Source organism: Taeniopygia guttata, chromosome 10, assembly GCF_048771995.1.
Source record: "Taeniopygia guttata chromosome 10, bTaeGut7.mat, whole genome shotgun sequence".
Classification (NCBI taxonomy): domain Eukaryota; kingdom Metazoa; phylum Chordata; class Aves; order Passeriformes; family Estrildidae; genus Taeniopygia; species Taeniopygia guttata.
In genome coordinates, this window is record NC_133035.1 from 9,477,301 (window position 1) to 9,483,469 (window position 6,169).

General features: G+C 38.0%; 1 long non-coding RNA gene across 1 annotated transcript; it reads right to left on the reverse strand.

Moving 5' to 3' along the window:
* Nucleotides 1-983: 983 nt before the first annotated feature.
* On the reverse strand, nt 984-5,889 carry LOC140684801 (uncharacterized). The gene is made up of 3 exons (XR_012057616.1): nt 5,472-5,889; nt 2,507-2,607; nt 984-1,624 (listed from the first exon to the last, which is right to left on the reverse strand). It is a non-coding gene; the product is annotated as an uncharacterized lncRNA (long non-coding RNA).
* Nucleotides 5,890-6,169: the final 280 nt, after the last annotated feature.

A 6,169-nucleotide genomic window follows, 5' to 3' on the forward strand; every position in this document is an offset into this window, starting at 1 on the left:
TATAGTAGAAATGTGCCCCTCTGCATGAGAGGCAGTGTCTAAAGTTTTCCTGATCAGAACTTACCACATAAGGAAGCTGCAACTGTTACTTGTTTTTGTCTTATTCTTGCAGCTTTGTTGTTGGTCATTAATCTGTATTATGAAGGAGCCTGAATTGGGACACAATTTCAGTGGACACTTGTACAAACATGCAGCACCTCCCTGCTTTTTTGTGGGAAGACTTTACCATTACTCTGAAATACAAAAGGGCTGTAAGGAATAGCCAGTAAGGAGCAGTTAGGGACTTGGGGATTACCTAGTTTAGAGAAATGAAGACTGAGGGGTGACCTCATTGCTCTCCACAGCTTCCTGGGGAGAGAAGGTAGAGAGGGAGATGCTGAACATTTGGAGCCTACCACAAGCAAAATTCTGTTGTCGAAACTGCAACTTTCAGAGAACTACCATGCCTTTTGCTCTGAGTGGAGGTTTTGTAAATGTTGTTGTTGTTTTGTTTAAATTTAGAAATAATTGGCTTGATTTAAAATATTTTTTATTTATATCACTTTGGTGCTTTCAGTTTGTGTGCAGTTTTCTAGAACATTACTGTTTGTATTTGAGTTCCTTTGTACTTGGCATATCCTAAGGGTGCACTTTCTCTGTAGGAAAGGAACATCCTACAGCATGACAAACATGCTGTAGGATGTCATTTGTCACCAATTCTTGAATGACTTCCAATATCACTTACTTATCTGAATATAATTATTCTAGGCTTTAAATCATTTTTTTTTTTTTTAAGGAAATACATAATACAGGTTATTTTGCATGGTCTCTAGCTATGCTGATCTGTTTAACCTTAGTGTATTCCTGTGCCTAGGCAGGATGAACTTCACTTGCAGAGTGTTTGAGCTTGAGTGACAGAGGGCTCTGGTTTGAACTGAATGTGGCTGTAGAGCAATGACTTCATTCTGAGTGTTGCTGTCCTTACTGTGCATGGACACTCAAAAACTTTTCAGTGTTGTTACATGGTTCCTGAACTGCCTTCAAACAAAAGTTCCCATCCCATGAAGACTGAGGAGCTTCTTGTCTGTGTGGACTCTGAGAACAGCATCCCCCCTTTTTCTGCTTGGGAGCTGGTGGACAGCTGGAACTGGTCCCTTTGCCATTGTGCCCTTGGAGGTGGCATCAGCTGACAGTGCTTCATAAATAGTACTCTGTGTTTAACAGCTACCCAGGGGTCTGCTGGGGTTTTGAAATGAAGGCTTGAAGGGCTCTCTCTAGAGGCTTTTACAAAAGAGATGAATGAGTAGTGAACAGGACTGGTGGGGCGGGGATTCTTGTACAAAGAAGCAAAGCTGGATCTGTAGCAGTCAAAGACTCAGATAATTGGTGACAGTGCCTCCTGTCCCTCATCTGCTTCTGCCAGAGTGCAGCTTGTGCTGTCATCTACTCGAGGCAGATTGCAGTGTCCTGGAAGTTTGACCAAGCTTCAAAGCTTTGGCTATCACAGTGGAGAGCCTTGCCCTTAGCAGACATCCATTTCCTTCTAATGTGGAATACACAGTCTGCAATGTTAGTTTGTTCTTTTTTGCAGAGTTCTGGTCTGCAGACGTGTTCTCTAAAGAAGTGCCATGAAGTATGATGATAGCTGCTGGCACAACAAGAGAAGAGAGAGAGTTTAGACTAAACCCATCAAATAAAACAATTTAGTAGAAAACCTTTAACCATGTTTTTTAATTTGTTAGATGGAAAACACTGTGTCAGCCCTTTTAAAATCGTACTTTCCAAAAGGCGTCAGAAAACAGTATGGTATTTTTTCTGCAGGTTCTTTCAGAGTTGACTTTGAGTAGATAAAAGAAATGTATCTCTATTGTTTAAATGTTGTTCAAATATGGAGCTGAAGTTTTGCAATCAATTTCTTATGCAGTGCTTTGAATGGGTGAGAAAGCATCCTAGAGCAGTGTGTTGGGTTATGGCTTCAAACCTCAAGGACCTGAGAGACTGACTGAATACTCTGTGCTACATTCTGTGCTAAGATACTGTCTGTCCTTTTGGTACCTCCTGTCTTTTTCCTTTGAAGAATACCAGCTTAATATATGTTATTCTGCATTCCTGAATTATTTAAAAACACACAATTATGTAGGCAAGGAAAATAATTCAGTCTGAATGTTAATTTCAAGGAAGTCGCCTGTTTGGTGCTTTTTCATACTCCCTTTCAAAAGAGAGAGTATGTATGAGAAGGGATCCGCCTCAGACCCTGCTCTGGTGAGATGCTGCTCCAGAAAGGAGAGTCTTGGTTTTAAAGATCTTATGACTCCACAAGTTCTGTGGGTTTCAGCTTCTGTTGCTATGTTTGGGGTCCAAATCTGTATTTGGAGCTAGGAAAATGCTGTAAAGCCACGTGAAGTGCTGTTCAGCCTGGCACAACTGAAAGCCAGAACTTTTCTGCTTGCATCAGCCACACCCCATCTGTTTCTCCTTGCCACCTTCACCAGCTTTATCAGCCCAGATAAAATATGAAAAATCTCACCTTATTGCTCAACCATGGCAAGTTGAGGCTTTCTGAAAATTCAGACCTGTGCTTTTCTATTGCCAGATGGGTAGCTAGTTCTCATTTATGCCTCTGTAAACCTAAAAAGACCATAGAGTATTTAATTAGACTTTCCAATATGTTACTTCTATTTAAACGAGAAGATTTGGGTAATGAGGGCTGTAAGCCTGGGCAGAGATGCACAATGGTAAATTTCAACACATCCACTGGTCATCTGAGATTGCTTTTATCTTAATCTGAGTTCTAAGTTTTTTTTTTTTTTTTTTTTTTTTAATGATACCTGGAGATTCTCAATTTGTGATAACTTAAATAACCAGTTCATGTAAAGTAAAAAAAAAAAAAAAAAAAAAAAAAAAAAAAAAAAAAAAGCCAAACAATAATTTCACTCGTAATCACTTAGCTGAAGATTATTAGTTGTCAATCATTTTGGGCCTAAGTTTGTTGTACCTCAAAGACTATATTATACCTCAAAGACAGATAGTATACAATTTAGACTTTTGAATCACAGGTTATTCTGGAAAGTTGAAGTAAAAATCAGACTATGGATTTGCAAAAAAATTTGAGTAATTCAGAGAATCCTGACATTGCTAACATTGAGTGCAAAAATACTAAGGACCTTAATGATTAAAATTCATATCAAATAGAGTGGGACTTTCTGATGTGCCTGAGTGATTTTTATTACATGGGGGTTTTTCAGAGCATATCTTTCTTGTAGACAAGTAGCTCAATAAAATGCGTGATAGTAGGGCAAATGTCAGAAAGTTTCTGTACTTTTCAGAGAGGTGATTTGTCTAAATGGCCAAGACCATTTCCATTGCATTCTGTGTATTTTTATTTCTGGATTTCCTTGTCCTACATTGAGAATGTCTGGAATTACAAAGATAAAGGCATTGAAGTAAATGTTGTTAAAGCACTTTAAGAGCTTCTGGTAAACTGATTTCTATGCAGCAGCTGTGGGGTAAACTGCAGCAGTAATTGACCCCATTGCCCTTTTCTGGTTGTTCAAGGTGGAGTGATCTCAGGGGGACCTGTTCATCTCTCCCCCACAATGCAAGATGACTGTGGAGTCATTGCAAGGAATTTGGGTTTAGGCTTATAAAGATTTGTCACTAGCCACTGGATATCATTGGGCTCAATAAAATCAACAAGCTTATAATTCCTCTGAACTATCTAACAGTAACCTAATTTAGAAATGCAAATAAGAAAAACATCTACCATAACATTAAAAATGTCTTAAAATATTACAGATTCAAGTCACAGGAAAGAGTGATGATCTCGGAAAGCTTGATGCCAATTATGTGCTTCACTGAATTAAAATGAACTCATATTATTAATAAAGACTCAAATGATCTAGTCTGCTAGTCCAACCTTTCATCACCTCATATTTTCATTAGAAACGAACTTTTCAATTACAAACTGTCTTCCAAAACTTAGTACTGACTTCCAAATTTAAGTTTTCCAGACTGTGATTCAGTCACATGAACTTAAGTAATACAGAAGAATCTTGCAGAATTTGACACTGTTACATGTCCTTCTCTCTTGCTGCTTCATGGGTCTTTTCACATTAAGTGATCAACTTGTTCGGGCCACTGACAATGAAAACTAAATCCAGCTGTGCAGGGACTTTTAGAAGAATAAGGCTCAGAAATAATCCAGATATATACAAAGAATAACATCTATCAAAAGCAATATTGAAATCTGAAAATTGAAATGCAGCTGTCAGCTTTTCTGATGACTGCCAGAAGCAATGGAGGGAATGAAAAATATTTGAGAAAGCTTTGTGCTTTTTTTTTCTAGTTTGAAGAACATTTCCTTATTGGAATATTTTATCCTAATAATCCTAAAGGAAATCCTGTTGATTAAGTTGAGAACATTTGACATGTGAGCCATTCCTGGACTTAGAGGTATTCTTGTGCTGGGAATTGGTAGATGAGGGTTCTACAGCTAATTTTGTACTGGGATTTTTGTTCAATGTTGAACAAAATCTCTGAAAATTTATATAGATATTCACGCTACCTGTAACACTCCTCATTAATTTACTGTCTATTTTTTATCAGATACTTTAATATTACACACCAAACTTGGTGGGATTTGTCTTAGGTGGGTCAGATACTATTAATCTGGGAATTGTTTTAGTTATAACCAAACTATAGAAAATAAAAATTCAGAAAGGTTGTCAACTAGTTGTCACATACATTTACACCCACACCTGCTATGATGCTTTAGGAATCATAAAAAAGGAATGGAAATGTTGGAGTGTTTTTCAAAGAACTACTCTGTATCAAATAGCTCTGTAGAAGCAGTTGAATTTTCTCTCCCAAAGCAGTTTAAACACTGTGTTTGAGCTAAATAGATTTACTGTAAAATTAATGGCGATTTATAGAGAAAACAAAAAAGGTTAATTTGGTGTGTTCCTGGAAGTTCCTTTGAGCTGAGTTCATTTACACTCATGGAAGTAAAACTTTTTATTGAAAGCTTATTGTTTAAATTGCATGTTGTATTTTCATTTTAAAAAAAAGGAAAAAGTAAAAGATTGGAAAATAATAATATATATATATCCTTAAAAGGTAAGCCAAAAATACAAGTGCTGTTTGCCTCAGAGGAAAGTAGTAAGATTATATAAATAATGAATATGATCAGAAGTTGGAGAAAGGAAGAAAAAACAAAAGCTTTATCATTATACAATGATATTAAGTTGCAGGATGTTTTGGTGGGGGGTGGAGGGGTACTGTAAGAGACACAGCTTCTGTGTCTCTTACTCCTCCAGCCTCATTCCTAGATATCTCCTAGCTAGGAGTTGTTCTTCAAAGAATTTTGTCTTCCTTCTCCGGGATTTTACTCAAGTCTCTCTGCCCAGCAGTCTGCTTGCTCACCATTTGTTCTCCTTCTTCTGTCTTCTGGTCCAAGTGGTTTGGGTTTCAATCTGTGTTTTCCCTACACTTACCCAGTTTCTTTTTCATTCCTCAAGCTCCTCTTCCTCCCAGTCTGTTCCCTGAAGGACAGGTGCTCTCCCTGGATATTTGAGTTTGAGAGCTGCCTCTTGCTCTTGCTTGGACTTAGTAAGGAAAGTATTGAAATAGCAGCAAAGACCTCTTGCCTTAGTTCAGATTGTTCAACTCAGATTTGGCACTGAGCTGTAATCTGAGCTGAAAGACCTTCTCAGGCCCCTGGAGCATGTCCAGTACAGACAGAAAGGCTGGGAAATACAAGCCCAGGAAGTGCTGGCTGTGCACAGACCACAAGGCTTGAAGTTGGACTTTTTTGAGTGGCTTTTCATTGAGAGAGTGAAAGGCACAAGATCTCTGCCAACTTGGCAAGTCCTTATTCTAAAGCATGGGACTTTTTAAAGAAAGGTCTTCAGAATCTTTTGCTTTCTAAGCAAATGCTATTTCCCATTGCCTTTTTCTCAGGAACAGCTGCAGTATTCTGACTGAAATTTTCCAGGAAATTTAGGCTAGGGGAGACACATCACCCAGATGATTACAGCTTCCTCAATGGTGCAAGTGATTGAGAACAGGGTCTTCACTAGGGACACAGCATCAACCTTAACTGAAATCTGTTCTGTCAGGGAAAATTTTTTCTATTTTTCTCTGCAGGTGTTTATTTCCTAATTTCTTCTACTTTTAGTACCTGTTCCTTAAA